Source organism: Chiloscyllium punctatum, chromosome 6 (genome assembly GCF_047496795.1).
Source record: "Chiloscyllium punctatum isolate Juve2018m chromosome 6, sChiPun1.3, whole genome shotgun sequence".
Classification (NCBI taxonomy): Eukaryota; Metazoa; Chordata; class Chondrichthyes; order Orectolobiformes; family Hemiscylliidae; genus Chiloscyllium; species Chiloscyllium punctatum.
In genome coordinates this window covers 90,389,096-90,412,379 of record NC_092744.1, presented here as the reverse complement: position 1 = coordinate 90,412,379, position 23,284 = coordinate 90,389,096, and positions in this window count along the sequence as shown.

The window sequence follows — 23,284 nt, the reverse complement described above, 5'->3', positions numbered from 1 at the left end:
ATGGCCCCCGTGTACAGGCCGAATTTCATGCATTTCGAACAGTGGGAAGCGGTCCAAATTGGGAAGGGATTGAATGTGACTGCTCATGCCGACTTTGAGTGTTCCCGGCGGTTAGTTCAGCCGGATTTGACCCGGCGGCTCTGCGGATGGTCTTGCCTTCGAGGGCAGACCGTCCCCCATGTACAGCCCGAATTTCATGCATTTTGAACAGTGGAAAGCGGTCCAAACTGGGAAGGGATTGAATGTTGACTGCTCATGCCGACTTTGAGGCTTCGGGGCCGAGTAGCTCAGCCGGATTTGACCCAGCGGTTCTGCCAATGGTCTTGAATTAGAGAGCGGACTGGCCCCCGTGTTCAGTCCGATTTTCGTGCATTTTTAACGGTGGGAAGTGGTCCAAAGTGGGAAGGGTGTGAATCTGACTGCTCATGCCGACTTTGAGTGTTCGGGGCCGGCCAGCTCAGCCGGGTATGACCCGGTGGTTCTGCTGACCATCTCACCTGCGAGGGGGGAGCGTCCCCCGTGTACAGGCTGAATTTCGTGCATTTTCAATGGTGGGAAGTGGTCCAAACTGGGAAGGGATTGAATGCGACTGCTCATGCCGACTTTGAGAATTCGAAGCCGGGTAGCTCAGCCGAGTTTGACCCGGCCATTCTGCCGATGGTCTCGCCTTCAAGGGCAGACCGTCCCCCATGTTCAGGCCAGATTTCGTGCATTTGTAACTGTGGGAAGTGGTCCAAATACGGATGGGGGTTAATGTGACTGCTCATACTGACTTTGAGAATTCTAAGTCGGGTAGCTCAGCCGGCTTTGACCCGTCGGTTTTGCTGATTGTCTCACCTTCGAGGGCAGACACTCCCCCATGTTCAGCCCGAATTTCATGTATTTTTAACAGTGGGAAGTCGTCCAAATTCAGATGGGATTGAATGTGATTGCTCATTCCTACTTTGAGATTTTGGGACCGGCTAGCTCAGCCGGATTTCACCCGGTGGTTCTGCTGACCATCTCATCTGTGAGGGGGGAGGGTCCCCCATGTACAGGCCAAATTCCATGCATTTTCAACAGTGGCAAGTGGTCCAAACTGGGAAGGGGTTGAATGTGAATGCTCTTACCAACTTTGAGAGTTCTAAGCCGTGTAGCTCAGCCGGATTGGACCCGGCCATTCTGCCAATGGTCTTGCCTTCAAGGGCGGACTGTCCCCCATGTTCAGGCCGAATTTTGTGCATTTGTGGGAAGTGGTCCAAATACGGATGGGGGTGAATGTGACTGCTCATACCGACTTTGAGAATTCTAAGTCGGGTAGCTCAGCCGAATTAGTTCCGGCGGTTCTGCCGATTGTCTTGCCTTCGAGGTTGGACCCTCCCCCGTGTTCAGGCTGGATTTTGTGCGTTTCCAACTTTGGGAAGTGGTCCAAATTCGGATGGGAGTGAATGTGACGGCTCATACCGACTTTGAGACTTTGAGGCCGGGTAGCTCAGCCAGACTTGACCCGGCAGTTCCTCCGACAGTCTCAACTTTGAGGGCGGGTCGTCCTCCATGTTCAGGCCAAATTTCATGCTTATTGAAAGGTGGAAAGGGGTCCAAACGGGGATGGGAGTGACTTTGACTGCACATACCGGCTTTGAGACTTCCAAGCTGGGTAGCTCAGCCGGGTTTGACCCGCCGTTTCTGCGGATGGTCTCGCCTTCGAGGGCGGAGCCTCCCCCATGTTCGGGCCGATTTTTATCCACTTTCAACGGTGAGAAGTGGTCCAAACTGGGATGGGAGTGAATGTGACTGCTCATACCGACTTTGAGACTTCTAAGCCGGGTAGCTCACCCGGGTTTGACCCGGCGGTTCTGCCGATGGTCTCGCCTTCGAGGGGGGAGTGTCCCCTGTGTACAGGCCAAATGTCGTGCATTTTTAACAGTGGGAAGTGAGCCAACCTGGGATGGGAGTGAATGTGACTGCTCATGCCGACTTTGAGACTTCGGGGCCAGGTAACTCAGCTGCATTTGAACCGACGGTTCTGCCAATGGGCTTGCCTTCGAGGGGGGACCGTCCCCCGTGTTCAGGCTGAATTTCATGCATTTCCCTCTGCGGGAAGTTGTCCAAACGGGAATAGGAGTGAATGTGACTTCTCATACCGACTTTGAGACTTCTACGCCGGGTAGCTCAGCCAGATCTGACCTGGCGGTTCTGCCGATGGTGGCGTCTGAGAGGGAGGACCCTCCCCCATGAACATCCTGAAATTCATTAATTTCCAACGGTGGGGAGTGGTCCAAATGAGGATGGGAGTGAATGTGACTGCTCATACCGACTTTGACATTTCCAAACTGGCTAGCTCAGCTGGATTTGATCCGGCGGTTGTGCCGATGGCCTTGCCTTTGAGCGGGGAATGACCCCCGTGTTCAAGGTGAATTTCATGCATTCTTAATGGTGGGAAGTGGTCCACATACGGATGGGGGTGAATGTGACAGCTCATACCGACTTTGAGAATTCTAAGCCTTGTAGCTCAGTCGGATTTGATCCGACGATTCTGCGGACTGTCTCGCCTTCGAGGGCATCCCCCGTGTTCCGGCCGAATTTCATGCATTTTTTTTAACGGTGGGAAGTGTTCCAAACTGGAATGGGAGTGAATGTGACTGCTCATACCGGCTTTGAGACTTCGGGGCCGGCTAGCTCAGCCGAATTTGATCCGGTGGTTCTGCCGATGGTCCCGCCTTTGAGGGCGGATCCTCCCCCGTGTTTGGGCCAATTTTTACCCATTTTCAACGGTGGGAAGTGGTCCAAACTGCGATGGGAGTGAATGAGACTGCTCATATCAACTTTGAGAATTCGGGCCCCAGTAGCACAGCCGGACTTGACCCGGCGGTTGTGCAGATGGTCTCATCTTCAAGGGCGGGTCCTCCCCCGTGTTCACACCGATTTTCGTGCATTTTGAAAAAGGTGGGAAGTGGTCCAAATACGGATGGGAGTGAATGCGACTGCTCATAAAGACTTTGAGACTTGGGGGCCGCGTAGCTCAGCCGTATTTGATCCGGCGGTTCTGCTGATGGTCTTGCCTTTGAGGGCGGACCCTCCCCCATGTTCAGGCTGAATTTCATCCATTTTCAACGGTGTGAAGTGGTCCAAACGGGGATGGGAGTGAATGTGACTGCTCATACCGACTTTGAGAATTTGGGGCCGGGTAGCTTAGACGAATTTGACCCGGCGGTTCTGCGGATGGTCTCACCTTCAAGGCGGACCCTCCCCCGTGTTCAGGCCGAATGTCATGCATTTTTTTGCGGTGGGATGTGGTCCAAATAGTGAATATGACTGCTCATACCGACTTTGAGACTTCTAAGCCGGGTAGCTCAGCCGGACTTGATCCGGCGGTTCTGCTGATGGTCTTGCCATCGAGGCGGGGGAAGTCCCCGTGTTCAGGCCGAATTTCATGCATTTCTAATGGTGGGAAGTGATCCAAACGGGGATGGGAGTGAATGTGACTGCTCATACCGACTTTGGCACTTCCAAGCCGGGTAGCTCAGCCGGATTTGACCCGGCGGTTCTGTGGATGGTCTTGCCTTCGAGGGGGGAACATCCCCCATATTCAGGCCAGATTTCATCCATTTCCCACGGTGGGAAGTAGCCCAAACGGGAATGGGAGTGAATGTGACTGCTCATACCGACTTTGAGAATTCGGGGCCAGGTAGCTCAGCCGGAATTGACCCGGCGGTTCTGCCGACGCTCCTGCCTTGAGGATGGACCCTCCCCTGTGTTTAGGCCAACGTTTATCCATTTTCCACGGTGGGAAGTGGTCCAAATGGGGATGGGAGTGAATGTGACTGCTCATACCAACTTTGAGAATTCTAACCCAGGTAGCTCAGCTGGATTTGATCCGCCGGTTCCGCTGACGGTCTTGACTTTGAGGGGGGACCCTCCCCCTTGTTCAGCCAGAATTTCGTGCATCTTTAACGTTGGGAAGCGGTCCAAATTCGGATGGGAGTGAATGTGACTGCTCATACCGACTTTGAGATTTTGGGGCTGGCTAGTTCAGCTGGATTTCACTGGCGGTTCTGCCAATGGTCTTGCCTTTGAGGGCGTACCCTCCCTCATGTTCAGGCCGAATTTCGTGCATTTCCAACTTTGGGAAGTCCAATTTCCGATGGGAGTGAATGTGACTGCTCATACCGACTTTGAGACTTCGAAACCGGCTAGCTCAGCCGGATTTGACACGGCCCGGCGGTTCCCTGATGGCCTCGCCTTCGAGGCTGGACCCTCCCCCATGTTCAGGCCGATTTTTATCCATTTTCATCGGTGGGAAGTGGTCCAAATACAGATGGGGGTTAATGAGACTGCTCATACCAACTTTGAGACTTCGGGGTCAGGTAGCTCAGCCGGATTTGACTCGGCGGTTCTGCCGATGGTCTTGCCTTTGAGGGGGTAATGTCCCCTGTGTACAGGCCGAATTTCATGCATTTCTAACGGTGGGAAGTTGCCCAAACTGGGAAAGGATTGAACGTGACTGCTCATACCGACTTTTGAGACTTCTAACCCGAGTAGCTCAGCCGGATTGGACCCGGCGGTTCTGCTGATGGTCTTGAATTAGAGAGCGGACTGGCCCCCGTGTTCAGTCCGATTTTCATGCATTTCTAACGGTGGGAAGTGGTCAAAACTGGGATGGGTATGAATGTCTGGGAAGGGTATGAATGGCTCATGCCAACTTTGAGTGTTCGGTGGTTCTGCTGACCATCCCACCTGTGAGGGGGGAGGATCCCCCATGTACAGGCCGAATTCCATGCATTTTCAATGGTGGGAAGTGGTCCAAACTGGGAAGGGATTGAATGTGACTGCTCTTACCAACTTTGAGAGTTCTAAGCCGTGTAGCTCAGCCGGATTTGACCCGGCCATTCTGCCAATGGTCTCACCTTCAAGGGCGGACCGTCCCCCGTATTCAGGCCGAATTTTATGCATTTCCCTCTGCGGGAAGTGGTCCAAATGGGAATAGGAGTGAATGTGACTTCTCAGACCGAATTTGAGACTTCTAAGCCGGGTAGCTCATCCGGATTTGCCCGACGGTTCGGCCGACGGTCTTGCCTTTGAGGGCTAACCCTCCCCCGTGTTCAGGCCGAATTTTATCCGTTTTCAATGGTGGGAAGTGGTCCAAATGAGGATGGGAGTGAATGTGACTGCTCATACCAACTTTGAGACTTCGGGGCCAGGTAGCTCAGCCGCATTTGACCCGGCGGTTCTGCCGATGGTCTTGCCTTCGAGGGGGGACCGTCCCCCGTGTTCAGGTCGAATCTTATGCATTTCCCTCTGCGGGAAGTAGTCCAAATGGGAATGGGAGTGAATGTGACTTCTCATACTGACTTTGAGACTTCTAAGCTGGGTAGCTCAGCCAGATTTGCCCGGCGGTTCTGCCGACAGCCTTGCCTTCGAGGTCTGACCCTCCCCCGTGTTCAGGCCGATTTTTATCCATTTTCCACAGTGGGAAGGGCTCCAAATGGGAATGGGAGTGAATGCGACTGCTCATACCGACTTTGACACTTTGGCGCCGGCTAGCTCAGCCGGATTTGACCTGGCGGTTCTGTGGATGGTCTCGCCTTTGAGGGCAGACTGTCCTCCATGTTCGGGCCGACATTTATGCATTTTGAATGGTGGGAAGCGGTCCAAACGCAGATGGGAGTGAACATGACTGCTCATACCGACTTTGAGTCTTCCAAGCTGGCTAGCTCAGCCAGATTTGACCCGGCGGTTCTGCCGATGGTCTTGCCTTCAAGGGCAGACCCTCCACCATGTCCAGGCCGAAGTTCATGCATTTCCCACGGTGTGAAGAGGTCCAAAGGCGGATGGGAGTGAATGTGACTGCTCTTACCGACTTTGAGACTTCTAAGCTGTCTAGCTCACCTGGATTTGACCCGGCGGTTCTGCCGATGGTCTCACCTTTGAGGGCGGAGTGTCCCCCGTGTTCAGGCCAAATTTCATGCATTTCCACGGTGTGAAGAGGTCCAAACCGGGATGGGAGTGAATGTGACTGCTCATACCGACTTTGACACTTAGTGGCCATCTAGCTCAGCCGGACTTGACCTGGCGGTTCTGCCGATCATCTTGCCTTTGAGCGCTGACCCTCCCCCATATTCAGGCCGATTTTTATCTATTTTCCACGGTGGGAAGGGCTCCAAATGGGAATGGGAGTGAATGTGACTGCTCGTACCGACTTTGACACTTTGTGGCCATCTAGCTCAGCCAAACTTGACCTGGTGGTTCTGTGGATGGTCTTGCCTTTGAGGGTGGGACTTCCCCCGTGTTCACGCCGAATTTCATGCATTTTTAACAGTGGGAAGTGGTCCAAATGGTGATGGGAGTGAATGTTACTGCTCATACCGACTTTGACACTTCGGGGCCGGCTAGCTCAGCCGGATTTGATCCGGCGGTTCACCCGACGGTCTCACCTTTCAGGGCAGAGCGTCCCCCGTGTTCGGCCCGATTTTTCTCCATTTTCCATAGTGGGAAGTGGTCCAAATAGGGATGGAAGTGAATGTGACTGCTCATACCGACTTTGAGACTTTGGGGCTGGGTAGCTCAGCCGGATTTGATCCCGCATTTCTGCAGACAGTCTCACCTTCCGGGGTGGAGCGTCCCCCGTGTTCAGGCCGAATTTCATGCATTTCCCACGGTGGGAAGTCGTCCAAACCGGGATGGGAGTGAATGAGTCTGCACATACCGACTTTGAGAATTCAGGGCCAGCTAGCTCAGCCGGACTTGAACCGGCGGTTCTGCCGATGGTCTCGCCTTCAAGGGCGGCCCCTCCTCCATGTTCAGGCCGAATTTCACGCATTTCCAACAGTGTGAACTGGTCCAAACTGGGAGTGGAGTGAATCATACCGATTTTGAAAATTCATGGCCGGGTAGCTCAGCCGGATTTTATCCGGCGGTTCTGCGGATGGTCTTACCTTCGAGGGCGGACTGTCCCCTGTGTTCAGGCCGAATTTCGTCCATTTTCCACATTGGTAAGTTGTCTAAATGCGGATGGGAGTGAATGTGACTGCTCATGCCAACTTTGACACTTCCAAGCCGGCTAGCTCGGCCGGATTTCACCCGGAGGTTCTGCCGACACTCTTGCCTTCGAGGGCGGACCCTCCACCATGTTCAGGCCAAATTGCATGCATTTTCAACAGTGGGAAATGGTCCACTTAGATTGAGCGCATAATTGGGGTAATGTATGGGAAGGGGCGAACTGGAGGGTGATGTTAGATAAAGTTCTTTCACAGTGATGGGTGATGTCTGGAGAGTGGGACCTTGCTGTGCATTCCCTTGGTCAGTGAAAAGGCCAGCAAGCTTCTGTACACTCTCACTGTGTGGAGCAGACTGGGTTGTCAGTGAGGAGTGGCCTCCACAGGAAGTGGATTTAATGACAGCATTCAGGGGTAACTCCTGAGGAGGACAGACAGGATTCAGATCATTTTATGAAAGGCTAAGTATGATGGGCTGAATATCCTCATCCTGGACTGCAGGGCTTCACTGATTTTGGGATGAGGATCTTGCTGTGCATAGAGAGACCAATTGCATTTTGCTGAATGGCGTTCGAGTCAGAGTCAGAGAGACTGACGCTTGGGCTTCTGGAGGTGTTATGTCATTCTGGAGGTGTTGTGGCATTGTGAGAGAGTGGGTGTTTTAGATAACGGGATTCCTCCGATTCGGTAAAGTCTCATTCACAGTCAGTTCCTGGGTATAGCCAATCTGAGTCACCAATGGCATTATGGGTAGGCCCTCTTTTAGCTCGGGACAAACTGGCTTCTGTCAGCAAAATGGTCTGTTAGCAAAATGGTTTCCCCTTCTCCCATACCAGTGCTTTCTAACATCTATCCTGAAAGCTATGGCCCAAGTTCTCAGACTCTGCTCCTGCTCATTCCAGATTCTCCAAACAGTGGGAATCATTGAACTTGATCTGTCTCATTCTGGTAATTGGAAGACTTCAATCAGTATTTATGATTCTCTCTGATACTTTACTAGTGACATAAAAATTGAAATGATATAATGCCAACATCAAGCCCAAACTCTCTTTCTCAACCACTGAATATTTCTGCTGATGAATGTTCAACTTCCTGGAGAAATAGGTTTTCTATCTTCTCATCATCTTCTTGCAGGAGCACAACACTGACACCACATCACTTGCATCGATAGCCACCTTTAATGGCTTTGTGTAATGAGGTGTGGCAAATACCAGGACAGTGGGTAAAAGCTTTCAGGTTGTCAAATGCGTCCATGCTCTCAAACCTCTTCCCTTTCTTTAGCAATTTAGTGAGTGAAGCAGCCACACTGCTAAAGTTCGGGACAAATGTTTGATACAATCCACTTAATCCCAAGAACCAGGATACTGCTCTTTTTGTCAGTAGTGTGGGAAATTCCCCAATTACCTTTGGTTTTGCATCCCATGGGGCCATTTCTCCGTGTCCAATAATATGGCTGCAATGGAAAAGTTTCCATTTACTGTGAGATTTGAAAGAGAATGCTTTTCTCAAATTTAATGCTGTGCTGAGCTTTGTAAATGGTACTTTGATGAGGTTGGCCGCCAGCTTGTATCTGTTTGAATTTTGTAAACATTCAACTCGACCTTGCGATAGTTGAAAACAGTGAAAGTTGAAGCACTGTTATGTCCAACACAAGAGGATAAGAGAATAACAACTTGAGTTTTCCCAGTCTTTGCCGTTGAGAGCGTGATAAGAAACAGTACAAGGCAAGTATCTGAACAATGCTCAGGTACTCCTTACATTGAGGCATCCAGCTGAATGGACTGGGGTCAATTCTGCAGAATTTAAATAAATCTCCTTTCTTTGCTCTTGCTAATAGTTGAGTCAAGTCGATTTAATTTTCATGACAGAAGTTAGCATTGTTAGTGATTGGGGAGGCTGGTGTACATTGAGTTAGCAATGTTAGCAACTGGGGAGGCTGGTGTACAGGGAGTCAGCATTGTTAGTGATTGGGGAGGATTGTGTACAAGGAGTAGGAATTGTTAGTGATTGGGGAGTCTGGTGCACAGAAAGTTAGCATTGTTAGTGATTGAGGAGGCTGGTGTACAGTTAGAATATTAGTGATTGGGGAGGATTGTGTACAGGGAGTTAGCATTGTTCGTGATTGGGGAGGATTGTGTACAGGGAGTTAGCATTGTTAGTGATTGGAGAGGCCGGTGTACAGTTAGAATATTAGTGATTGGGGAGGATGGGGAACAGGGAGTTAGCATTGTTAGTGCTTGGGGAGGCTGGTATACAGGGTGATAGCATTGTTAGAGATTGGAGTGGCTGGTGTACAGTTAGAATTGTTAGTGATTGGGGAGGATAGGTTAGAGTGAGTTAGTGACTGGTGAGGGTGGCGTACAGGGAGTTAGCATTGTTAGTGATTGGGGAGGTTGGCATACAAGGATTTAGCATTGTTAGTGACTGGGGAGGCTGGTGTACAGAGAGTTAGAATTGTTCATGATTAAGGAGGCTGGTGTACAGGGTGATAACATTGTTAGAGATTGGGGTGGCTGGTGTACATTTAGAATTGTTAGTGATTGGGGAGGATAGGTTAGAGGGAGTTAACATTGTTAGTGATTGTGGAGACTGGTGTACAAATAGTTAGCATTGCTTGTGATTAATGAGGCTGGTGTACAGTGAGTCAGCAATGTTAGTGACCAGGGAGGCTGGCGTACAGGGAGTTAGCATTGTTAGTGATTGTGGAGGCTGGTGTACAGATAGTTAGAATCGCTCATGATAAAAGAGGCTGGTGCACAGGGTGTTAGCATTGTTAGTGATTGGGGAGGCTGGTGTACAGTTAGAATTGTTCGTGATTGGGGAGGGTAATCTAGAGGGAGTTTGAATTGCTAGTAATTGGTGGGGCTGGTGTACAGCGAGTTCATATTGTTAGTGATTGGGGAGCATGGCGTACAGGGATTTAACATTAATAGTGATTGGATAGGCTGGTGTAGAGGGAGTTAGAATTGTTCATGAATAAGTAGGCTGGTGTTCAGGGTGATAGCATTGTTAGAGATTGGGGAGGATGGTGTACAGTAAGAATTGTTAGTGATTGGGGAGGATGGAGTACAGGGAGTTAGCATTATTAGTGATTGTGGAGGCTGGTGTACAGAGAGTTAGCATTGTTAGTGACTGGGGAGGATGCGGGACAGGAAGTTAGCATTGTCAGTGATTTGTGAGGCTGGTGATCAGGGAATTATCATTGTTAGTGACTGGGGAGGCTGGTGTATAGTGAGCTAGCATTGTTAGAGATTCGGAGTCTGGTGTACAGAATGTAAGCATTGTCAGTGATTGGGGAGAGGGTGTACAGTGAGTTAGCATTGTTCGTGACTGGGGAGGCTGGTGAACAGGGACCTAGCACTTTTAGAGATTGGGGTGGATTGTGTACAGGGAGTTAGCATTGTTAGTGACTAAAGGGTGTTAGCATTGTTTCTGATTGGACAGGCTGGTGTACGGGGAGTTAGCATTGTTCGTAACTGGGGAGGCTGGTATACAGTGAGTTAACATCGTTAGTGATTTGTGAAGCTCGTGTACAGTGAGTTAGTGTTGTTAGTGATTGGGGAGGCGGGTGTACAGGGAATTAGCATTGTTAGTGATTGAGGAGGCTGGTGTACAGGGTGTTAGCATAGTTTGTGATTGGACAGGCTAGTGTACAGGTAGTTAGGGTTGTTAGTGATTGGGGAAGCTGGTGTACATGGAGTTAGTGTTGTTAGTGACTGGGTAGGCTGGTGTATGGTGAGATAACATTGTTAGTGATTGGTGAAGCTCGTGTACAGTGAGTTCGCTTTGTTAGTGATTGGGGAGGCTGGTGAGCAGGGAATTGGCATTATTAATGATTGGGGAGGTTGGTGTAAATGGACTTAGCACTGTTAGTGATTGTAGAGGTTAGTGTACAGTGAGTTAGCACTGTTATTGAGTGGGAGGCTGGTGTGCAGAGAGTTAGCATTGTTAGTGATTGGGGAAACTGGTGTAGTGGGAGTTAGCATTGTCAGTGATTGGCGAAGCTGGTCAACTGGGAGATAGCATTTCTAGTGATTGGGGAGGCTGGTGTACTGGGAGTTAGCATTGTTTGTGATTGGCAAGGCTGGTGTGCAGGGAAGTTAACATTGTTAGTGATTGGGGAGATTGGTGTAGACCATGTTAGCATTGTCAGTGATTGGGCAGCCTGCTGAACAGGAAGCTGGCATTGTTTGTTATTGGGGAGGCTGGTGTTCAGGGAGGTAGCATTGCTACTGATTGGGGAGGTGGCGGACAGTGAGTTTGCATTGTTAGTTACTGGGGAGGCTGGTGTACAGGTTGGTAACATTGTCAGCAATTGGCGAGGCTGGTGGAATGGGAGGTAGCATTGGGGAGGCAGGTGTACAGGGAGTTGGCATTGTTAGTGACTGGGGAGGCTGTGCACAGGGAAGTTAGCATTGTCAGTGATTGGGCAGCCTGCTGTACAGGAAGGTAGCTTTATTAGTGACTGGGGAGGCTTGTGCACAGAGAGTTAGCATTGCTTGTGATTGGGGAGGCTGGTGTTCAGGGAGTTAGCATTGTTAGTGATAGGGGAGGCTGGTGTACAGAGAGTGAGTATTGTTAATGATTATGGTGGCTGGTGTACAGGGAGTTAGCTTTGTTAGTAACTGGGGAGGCTAGTGTACTGAGAGTTCACGTTGTTAGTGATTGGTGAAGCTCGTGTACAGGGAGTTAGCATTGTTAGTGATTGGAGAGCCTGGTGAACATGAAGTTAACATTGTTCGTGATTGGGGAGGATGGTGTACAGTGAGTTAGCATTATTAGTGATTGGGGTGTCTGGTGTACAGGGAGTTAGCATTGTTAGTGATTGGGGAGACTGGTGTACAGGGAGTTAGCATTGTTAGTGGTTGGGACGTCTGGTGTACAGGGAGTGAGCATTGTTATTGACTGGGGAGTCTGGTGTTGAGGAAGTTAGCATTGTTCATCATAGGGGAGGCTGGTGTGCAGGAAGTTATCATTGTTCATCATAGGGGAGGCTGGTGTACAGAGAGTTCGCATTCTTAGTGATTGAGGAGGCTGGTTTACAAGGAGATAGCATTCTTCGTGATTGTCGAGGCTGGTGGAGTGGGAGTTAGCATTTCTAGTGAGTGGGGAGGCTGGTGTACAGAGAGTTAGAATTGTTAGTGATTGGGGAGGCTGTGTGCAGAGAGGTAGAATTGTTCGTGATTGGGGAGGCTGTGTGCAGAGAGTTAGAATTGTTCGTGATTGGGGAGGCTGTGTGCAGAGAGGTAGAATTGTTCGTGATTGGGGAGGCTGTGTGCAGAGAGGTAGAATTGTTCCTGATGAAGGAGTCTGCTGTACAGGGAGTTTGCGTTGTTTGTGATTGCGGAGGCTGGTGTTCAAAGAGTTAGAATTGTAAGTGACTGCGGAGGCTAGTGAACAGTGAGTTAGCATTATTTAGAGATTGCGAGGCTGGTGAACAGAGAGCTAGCATTGTCAGTGATTGGGGATGATGGTGTACAGGGATTAGCATTGCTTGTGATTGGACAGGCTGGTGTACGGGGAGTTAGCGTTGTTAGTGATTGGGGAGGCTGTTGTACAGGGAGTTAAGAATTGTTCGCAACTGAGGAGACTAGTGTACAGTGAATTAGCATTGTTTGTTATTGGGGAAGCTGGTGTACAACAAGTTAGCATTGTTAGAGATTGGTGAGGCAGGTGTACAGGGAGTTTGCATTATTATTGACTGGGGGAGGCTGATGCACAGTGAGTTACAATTGTTAGTGATTGGGGAGGATGCGGAACACGAAGTTAGCATTGTCAGTGATTTGTGAGACTAGTGATCAGGGAGTTAGCATTGTTAGTGACTGTGGAAGCTGGTGTACAGGGAGCTAGCATTGTTAGAGATTCGGAGTATGGAGTACAGAGAGTTAGCATTGTCAGTGATTGGGGAGAGGGTGTACAGTGGGTTAGCATTGTTCGTGATTGGGGAGACTGGTGAACAGGAGCCTAGCACTTTTAGTGATTGGGGAGATTCTTTAAAGGGTGTTAACATTGTTTGTGATTTGATAGGCTAGTGTATAGGGAGTTAGCATTGTGAGTGATTGGTTTAAGCTTGTGTACAGTGAGTTCGCGTTATTAGTGATTGGGGAGGGTGGTAAACAGGGAATTAACATTGTTAGTGATTGGGGAGGCTGGTGTACAAGGAATTATCATTGCAGTGATATGGGAGGCTGCTGTACAGGCAGTTTGCATTGTTAGTGACTGGGGAGCCTGGTGGACTGGGAGTTAGCCTTGTTAGTGATAGTGGAGGCTGGTACAGAGTGAGTTAGCATTGTTTGTGATTGTGGAGGCTGCTGTACAGGGAGTTAGCATTGTTCGTGTTTGGGGAGGATGGTGTCCAGGGAGTTAGTATTGTTAGTGTTTGGGGAGGCTGGTGTACGGTGAGGTAACATTGTTAGTGATTGGTGAAGCTCGTGTACAGTAGGTTCACTTTGTTAGTGATTGGGGAGGGTGGTGAACAGGGAATTAGCATTGTTAGTGATTGTGGAAGCTAGTGTACAGTGAGTTTGCATTGTTATTGACTGGGGAGGCTCTTGTGCACAGAGTTAGCATTGTCAGTGATTGGGGAGACTGGTGTAGTGGGGGTTAGCTTTGTCCGTGATTGGCGAACCTGGTCGACTGGGAGATAGCATTTCTAGTGATTGGGAAGGCTGGTGTACTGGGAGTTAGCATTGTTTGTGATTGGCAAGGCCGGTGTACAGGGAAGTTAGTATTGTTAGTGATTGGGATGCTGGCATAGACCATGTTAGCATTGTCATTAATTGGGCAGCCTGCTGAACGGGAAGCTAGCATTGTTAGTGATTGGGGAGGCTGGTGTTCAGGGAGTTATCATTGTTAGTGGCTGGGGAGACTGGTGCACAGAGTGTTATCATTGTTAGTGACTGGGAAGGCTGGTGTGCAGAGAGTTAGCATTGGTAGTGATTTCGGAGACTGGTGTGGGAGTTAACATTGTCAATGATTGGCGAGGCTAGTATACAGGAAGTTTGCATTGTTAGTGATAGGGGAGGCAGGTGTACAGAGAGTGTGCATTGTTCGTGATTGTGGTGGCTGGTGTACTGGGAGTTAGCTTTGTTAGTACCTGGGGAGGCTGGTGTACTGAGACTTAACATTGTTAGTGATTGGTGAAGCTCGTGTATGGGGAGTTAGCAATGTTAGTGATTGGGGAGCCTGGTGAACTTGGAGTTAGCATTGTTCGTGATTGGGGTGGATGGTGTACAGGGTGTTAGCATTGTTAGTGATTGAGGAGTCTGGTGTACAGACAGTTAGCATTTTTAGTGATTGGGGAGACTGATGTAAAGGATGTTAGCATTGTCAGTGATTGGGGTGAGCTGGTATACAGTGAGTGAGCATTATTTGTGATTGGGGATGCTGGTGTACAGGGTGTTTGTGTTGTTAGTGATTAGGGAGGCTGGTGTGCAGGAAGTTAGCATTGTTTGTCATAGGGGAGGCTGCTGTCTAGTGTGTTAGCATTCTTAGTGACCAGGGAGGCTGGTGCACAGGGAGCTCGCATTGTTAGAGATTCGGAGTGTGGTGTACAGAACGTTCGCATTGTCAGTGACTGAGGAGAGGGTGTACCGGGAATTTACATTGTTTTTGATTGTGGAGGCTGGTGTACAGGGTGTTAGCATTGTTAGTGTTTGGGGAGGATGGTGTACATGGAGTTCGCATTGTTAGTGATTGGGGTGGCTGGTGGACTGGGAGTGAGCCTTGTTAGTGATTGTGGAGGTTGCTGCAGAGTGGGTTAGCCTTGTTAGTGTTGGTTGAGGCTTGTGCACAGTGAGTTAGCATTGTTTGTGATTGGGGAGGCTGCTGTACAGGGAGTTAGCATTGTTAGTGTTTGGGGAGGGTGGTGTACAGGGAGTTAGTATTGTCAGTGACTGAGGAAGCTGGTGTACAGTGAGGTAACATTGTTAGTGATTGGTGAAGCTCGTGTACAGTGAGTTCACTTTGTTAGTGATTGGGGAGGCTGGTGAACAGGGAATTAGCATTGTTAATGATTGTGGAGGCTAGTGTACAGTGAGTTTGGGTTGTTATTGACTGGGGAGGCTGGTGTGCAGTGAGGTAACATTGTTAGTGATTGGTGAAGCTCGTGTACAGTGAGTTCACTTTGTTAGTGATTGGGGAGGCTGGTGAACAGGGAATTAGCATTGTTAATGATTGTGGAGGCTAGTGTACAGTGAGTTTGGGTTGTTATTGACTGGGGAGGCTGGTGTGCAGAGTGTTAGCATTGTTTTTGATTGGCAAGGCTGGTGTACAGGGAAGTTAGAATTGTTAGTGATTGGGGAGGCTGGTGTAGACCATGTTAGCATTGCCAGTGACTGGTCAGCCTGCTGAACAGGAAGCTAGCATTGTTATTGATTGGGGTGGCTGGTGTTCAGGGAGTTAACATTGTTACTGACTGAGGAGGTGGAGTACAGCGAATTTGCATTGTTAGTTATTGGGGAGGCTGGTGTACAGTGAGGTAGCTTTGTTAGTAATTCGGGAGGCTGGTGTACAGGGAGTTAGCATTCTGAGTGATTGGCGAGGCTGGTGTACAGGGAATTAGCATTGTTAGTGATTGGGGTGGCTGGTGGACTGGGAGTTAGCCTTGTTAGTGATTGTGGAGGTTGCTGCAGAGTGAGTTAGCCTTGTTAGTGTTGGTTGAGGCTTGTGCACAGTGAGTTAGCATTGTTTGTGATTGGGGAGGCTGCTGTACAGGGAGTTGGCATTGTTAGTGTTTGGGGAGGATAGTGTACATGGAGTTTGCATTGTTAATGATTGGGATGGTTGGTGGACTGGGAGTTAGCATTGTTAGTGATTGGGGAGGCTGCTGTAAAGGCTGTTAGCATTGTTTGTGATTGGACAGGCTGGTGTACAGTGAGTTTGCAATGTTAGTGACTGGGGAGGCGGGTGTGTAGAAGTTTGCATTGTTAGTGATTGGGGAGACTGGTGCACAGTGAGTTAGCATTGTTAGTGATTGGGAGACAGATGTAGTGGAAGTTAGCATTTTTGTTGGCTTGGTTGCTGGTGGACAGGGAGTTCGCATTTCTACTGATTGGCGAGGCTGGTGTACCGGCAATTTGCATTGTTAGTGATTATGTAGGCTGGTCTACAGTGAGTTAGCATTGTTAGTGATTGTGGAGGATGGGTACTGGAAGTTAGCATTGCCAATGATTTGTGAGGCTGGTGATCAGGAAGTTAGTATTGTTAGTGACTGGGGAGGCTGGTGTACAGGGGGCTAGCATTGTTAGAGATTTGGAGTCTGGTGTACAGAGAGTTAGCATTGTCAGTGATTGGGGAGGCTTGTGAACAGGGAGTTAACATTGTTAGTGACTGGGAAGGGTGGTGTCCAGGGGGTTAGCACTTTTAGTGATTGGGGAGGCTGTTGTACAGGGAGTTAGTATTGTTAGTAACTGGGGAGGCTGATGTACGGTGAGTTAACATTGTTAGTGGTTGGTGAAGCTCGTGTACAGAGTGTTAGCATTGTTAGTGATTGGGGAGGCTGGTGTACAGGGAGTTTGCATTGTTATTGACTGGGGAGGCTGGTGTGCAGCGAGTTAGAATTATTGGTGATTGGGGAGACGGCTGTAGTGGAAGTTAGCATTGTCAGTGATTGGCGAAGCTGGTCGACTGGGAGATAGCATTTCAAGTGATTGGGGAGGCTGGTGTACTGGGAGTTAGCATTTTTTGTGATTGGCGAGGCTGGTGTAGACCATGTTAGCGTTGTCAGTGATTTGGGCAGCCTGCTGAACAGGAAGCTAGCATTGTTACTGATTAGGGAGGCTGGTGTTCAGGGAGTTCGCATTGTTACTGATTGGAGAGGTGGCGTACTTCGAGTTTGCATTGTTAGTGATTGTGGAGGCTAGTGCATAGTGAGATAGTGTTGTTAGTGTTGGTTGAAGCTTGTGCGCAGTGAGTTAGCATTGTTTGTAATTGGGGAGGCTGCTGTGCAGGGACTTAAGACTTTTAGTGATTGGGGTGGATTGTGTACAGCGAGTTAGCACTTTTAGTGATTGTAGTGGATTGTGTACAGTGAGTTAGCATTGTTAGTGATTGGGGAGGCTGCTGTAAAGGGTGTTAGCATTGTTTATGATTGGACAGGCTAGTGTACAGGGAGTTAGTGTTGTTAGTGATTGGGGAGGCTGGTGTACGGTGAGACAACATTGTTTGTGATTGGTGAAGCTCGTGTACAATGAGTTCACTTTGTTAGTGATTGGTGAGGCTGGTGAACAGGGAATTAGCATTGTTATTGACTGGGGAGGCTGGTGTACAGCCAGTTAGCATTGTTAGTGATTGGGGTGGCTGGTGGACTGGGAGTTAGCCTTGTTAGTGATTGTGGAGGCTGGTGCACAGTGAGTTCGCATTGCTGGTGTTGGTTGAGCCTTGTGCGCAGTGAGTTAGCATTGTTTGTGATTGGCAAGCCTGCTGTACAGGGAGTTAACATTGTTAGTGTTTGGAGAGGATGGTGTTCAGGGACTTAGCACTTCTAGTGATTGGGGTGGATTGTGTACAGGGAGTTAACACTGTTAGTGATTGGGGAGGCTGATGTAAAGGGTGTTAGCATTGTTTATGATTGGACAGGCTAGTGTACAGGGAGTTAGCGTTGTTAGTGATTGGGGAAGCTGGTGTACAGGGAGTTAGCATTGTTAGTGATTGGGGAGGCTGCTGTGCAGGGAATTCGCATTGTCAGTGATTGGGGAGGCTGGTGTACACGAGTTTGCATTGTTATTGACTGGGGAGGCGAGTGTGCAGAGAGTTAGCATTGTTAGTGATTGTGGAGGCTGGTGTACAGTGAGTTAGAATTGTTAGTGATTGGGGAGGCTGTTGTCCAGGGAGTTAGTATTGTTAGTGACTGGGGAGGCTGGTGTACGGTGAGATAACATTGTTAGTGGTTGGTGCAGCTCATGTACAGTAAGTTAGCATTGTTAGTGATTGGTGAGCCTGGTGAATATGGAATTAGCATTGTTAGTGATTGGAGAGTCTGGTGTACAGGGAATTAGCATTGTTAGTGATTAGGGAGGCTGGTGTACAGGCAGTTTGCATTGTTATTGACTGGGGAGGCTGGTGTGCAGAGAGGTTGCATTGTTAGTGATTGGGGTGGCTGGTGGACTGGGAGTTAGCATTGTTAATGATTGTGGAGGCTGGTGCAGAGTGAGTTAGCATTGTTAATGTTTGGGGAGGCTGCTATACAGGGAGTTAGCATTGTTAGTGTTTGGGGAGAGTGGTGTACAGGGACTTAGCACTTTCAGAGATTGGGGTGGATTGTGTACAGTGAGTTAGCATTGTTAGTGATTGGGGAGGCTGCTGTAAAGGATGTTAGCATCGTTTGTGATTAGGGAGACTGGTGTAGTGGGATTTAGCATTGTCAATGTTTAGCGAAGCTGGTAGACTGGGAGTTAGCATTTCTAGTGATTGGGGAGGGTGGTGTACAGGGAGTTAGTATTGTTAGTGACTGAGGAGGCTGGTGTACAGTGAGGCAACATTGTTCGTGATTGGTGAAGCTCGTGTACAGTGAGTTCACTTTGTTAGTGATTGGGGAGGCTGGTGAACAGTGAGTTATAGCGTTGTTAATGTTTGGGGAGGCTGGTGTGCAGAGAGCTTTGTTAGTGACTGGGAAGGCTGGTGTACAGAGAGTTAGCATTGTTAGTGATTGGGGAGACTGGTGTAGTGGGAGTTAGCATTGTCAGTGATTGGCGAAGCTGGTCGACTGGGAGATAGCATTTCTAGTGATTGGGGAGGCTGGTGTACTGGGAGTTAGCATTGTTTGTGATTGGCAAGGCCAGTGTACAGGGAAGTTAGCATTGTTAGTGATTGGGGAGGCTGGTGTTGACCATGTTAGCATTGTCAGTGACTGGGTAGCCTGCTGAACACATTGTTAGTGATTGGGGAGGATGGTGTTCAGGGAGTTAGTATTGTTCGTAACTGGGGAGGCTGGTTATCAGGGAATTAGCATTGTTAGTGACTGGGGACGCTGTTGTACTTTAGACCAATACAACTAAAAACATTACACGCAGTACAGGCCCTTTAAGGAACCGCTCAGTCGATAAAGGAAGTTAAACTCATACAACATAGAGCATTACAGCACAATACAGACCCCCTATGCAATCGCTCAGCTCATAAAAATAATTAGACTAATACAACATACAATATGACAGCGCAGTACAGGCCTTTTAAGGAACTGCTCGGCTCATACAGGAAGTCAGACTAACACAACATACAACAAGCACAGTGCAGGTGCTTTAAGGAACCGCTTGCATAATAAAAGAAGTTAGAGTAATACAACATAGAGCATTACAGCACAGTACAGGCCCTTTATGGAACTGGTCGGCTAATAACAGACATTAGACTCATAGAACACAGAACATTACAGCTCAGTAAAGGCCCTTTATAGAACCACTCAGCTAATAAAGGAAGCTAGACTAATACAACATAGAGCATTACAGCACAGTACAGGCCCTTTATGGAACTGGTCGGCTAATAACAGACATTAGACTCATAGAACACAGAACATTACAGCTCAGTAAAGGCCCTTTATAGAACCACTCAGCTAATAAAGGAAGCTAGACTAATACAACATAGAACATTACAGCGCAGTACAGGCCCTTTACGGAACTGCTCAGATAATAAAGGAAGTGAGACGACACAACAAAGAACATGACACTGCAGTACATGCCCTTTATTGAACTGCTCACTTGATAATAGAAGTTTGACTCATACAACAAAAGACATGACAGTGCAGTCCAGGCTCTTTATGTAACCGCTCGGCTGATAAAGGAAGTTAGACTAATGCAACAAAGAACATTTCAGTACAGTACAGGCCCTTTACGGACTTGTTCGGCTAATAAAGGAAGTAAGACTGATATAACAAAGTCCATTACAGCGCAGTACAGTAACTGCTCAGCTGATAATAGACATTACGCTGATCCAACATTGAGTATTACAGCGCAGTACAGGCCCTTTATGGAACTGCTTGGCTAATGAAGGAAGTTAGACTGATACAACATAGAACATTATAGCGCAGTACAGGCTTTTTATGGAACTGCTCAGCTGCTAAAGAAACTTAGACTAATACAACATAGAATATGACCACACTGTACAGGCCCTTTATGGAACCTCTCGGCTAATGCAGTGTGTTAGTCTCAGAGAACATAGAACATTCCAGCACAGTACATGCCCTCATCTAATACAGGAGGTTAGACGCACAGAAAATAGAAGTTAGATTAATACAACATAGAACATGATGGCACAGTATGGCATGATGGCACCTTTATAGAACCACTCAGATACTAAAAGAAGTTAGACTAATACAACAAAGAACATTACATCGCAGTACTGGCCCTTTAAGGAACCGCTCAACTAATATTGGAGGTCAGACAAATACAACATCGATCATGACGACGCAGTACAGGCTCTTTATGGAACTGCTCGGCTGAAAAAGATACTTAGACTATGACAGCGGTTCTATAAAAGGCCTGTACTGCGCTGAGATGTGCTATGAGTCAAACTTCCTTTATTAGCCCTGGGGTTTCATAAAGGGCCGGTACTGCGCTGTAATTTTTTTTGTTGTATTGGTCTAATGTCCAGTATTAGCCGAGTGGTTCCATAAAGAGCCTGTACTGCGCTGTAATGCTGTGTGTTCTATGAGTCTAACTTGAGTTATCAGACGAGCAGTTCCATAAAGGGCCTGGACTGCGTTGTCATATTCTACGTTCTTTGAGTCTAACTTCTATATTAGCCAAGTGGTTCTGTAAAGGGCCTGTACTGTGCTGTGATGGTCTATGTTCTGTTAGTCTAACTTCTTTTGTTAGCTGAGCAGTTCCATAAAGTGCCTGTACTGCACTGTAATGTTCTTAAAGTTCTATGTGTGTAACTTTCTTTATGAGCCGTATGTTTTCATAAAGGGCCTGTAGTGCGCTGTAATATGCTATGTTGTGTTAGGCTAATTTCCTTCATTAGCTGAACAGTTCCATAAAGCTCTGTACTGCGCTGTAACATGCTACGTTGTATTAGTCTAACTTCTTTTAATAGCCGAGCAGTTCCATAAAGGGCCTGCACTGCGCTGTCATATTCTGTGGTCTTTGAGTCTATATTCCTTTATTAGCCAAACAGTTCTATAAAGGGCTTGTACTGCACTGTGATGTGCTAGTTTCTAATAATATAATTTCCTTTATTAGCCGGGCAGTTTCAAAAAGGGCCTGTACTGCGCTGTAATGTTCGATGTTGTATTAGTCTCATGTCCGGAATTAGCCGAGTGGTTTCATAAAGGACCTGTTCTGCGCTGTAATGCTGTATGTTCTATGAGTCTAACTTGCTTTATTAGCTGAGTGGTTCCATAAAGGGCCTGTACTGTGCTGAAATGTTCTTCATGTTCTATGTGTGTAACTTTCTTTATTAGCCGAACGGTTCCATGAAGGGCCTGTACTGCGCTGGCACATTCTACGTTCCATGAGTTTATATTTTTAGATTACTTAGATTAATCTAATTAATTAGACTCACCCTTTGTCAAAGCTGATTTGGGTCAGTTAGACTCGAAACGTCAGCTCTTTTCTCTCCTTACAAATTGTGAGAAACAAAACTCACATATTAATAAATTTCAGTCCGAGTCAAATTCTGAAGCAGCGAATTTTATTGATATGAACTTGCAAGAACGGGTGCCTAATGAGTAAGCACCCCGATCTGAGGGTTACATTCTGATTTATGCTGTTCAGCTGCATCTCTCGGTCCTCCCCTTTCACCCCATTAGTTAGTTTTGCAGTAGCGCGTGGCCTATCACAAGCTCTAGCTTCACTCCACTTTTGTCTCGCTTCTCTCCACCTCTGTTTACTTCTCCCATTACTCTAAGCCTGTCGCTCCTTACTCTTATTTATCTCATTCCTTACATGTGACTATCCTGGTATAGTTTGCTGTCTTCGTGCGATCATCCTGCCAAACTAAATTCCATCCGTTGGCCACATCCCTCCTGAGACTGGCGCACTATTCTCCTGTTACTGGTACATCCCACTACACGGTCGCTCTGCCCTATTAGTCAGAGATAATTCCACCTGTTTTCGCTTCTCACTGTTTAGTCTTGGCATGCGCAGCCTAACTTTATAATGTAAGGTTTTGCAGAATCCCATTATTCTGCACAATTTTAACCCTATACCTTACAATCCCCTCCTTTTCTTCTTGGCTCTTAAGTGTTGTCTTCTGCATTTCTCTCATACATTGCCTTACAGTTCACTAGCATCATCCCTGAGACTTCATTTATAGTGGCTAATTCCTTAAGGTCACCCATCCCCTCATTGTTCAAGAGGTTGAGTCCCTCTGCCTGATTACCTTTTAGAGGCATTTGTTTTGCCAAGGCCATCTCAATTTGCCGCTGGGTTAACCCTCGTACACAAGGTATGATACAACAGTCAATTGCTGCCAGTACCCCTGCTACCACTATCAGGGAGGTGAGGATGGAGACTACCATGCCTTACCACTTCCCAAACCATGATTCCAGCCATCCCGTGAGTGATGTGTCCATTCCTGAATTCTCAGCCAATTCTTCTGCTAAGGTGGTCAATCCTTTCAAGGCATGAGAGATTGACCCATCAGGTGCTGTATTATTTGGAATAAAGGTACAACAGCTACCTCCTAACATCACACATACACCTCCTTTTTCGGCTAGGATCATATCTAAGGCTAGTCTGTTTTCCCAGGCTGTTCTGCTGGTTGCATCAAGCTGCTCGGAAATACCTTTGACTGCATCTCTAGTGTAATTGATGAATCTTTGCTGGTTGTAAAAATATGGTTTATCCAATCCACATTCTTGTTGACTGTTACCCACCAAAATAGGGCTGATTCAAAACCTGCTGCAATCTGGTTGCGGGCCTTGAACTGATTGAGGACCCCTCTAGAAACTCCTACAGAGTTGAAATAAATCCTATCATCAAAGGAAGTGTCTAAGAATGGCCTTTTACTCCTCCCATTCTTTGTTACTGCCACTTTCTCCTTCTCAAATGCCAAGGTGAATGGGATTGCCAATTGTACAATTGCACATATCCCTCTCCAGTCAGGAGGAAGGATAGGTCGCAATATTCTGCCTCCACAGTACCACCTGGGGAACCCTGAGTGCTGAGTAGTTCCCTCCTTTGGCTGTTTCGGTGTCTTTCTGAGTTTCTATACATAACGTCAGCTCCCCCAAGTGTCTAGACCGATTTGTATCTTGTTGGCTTATACACGATGTGTGATTCCCAACCATGATCAAAAACGGAGTGAAGGGACCTTTCAAATCTGTCTTCTCCAAGGAACGGCACATTAGAGATAGGGATATACAATTCCTATCATTC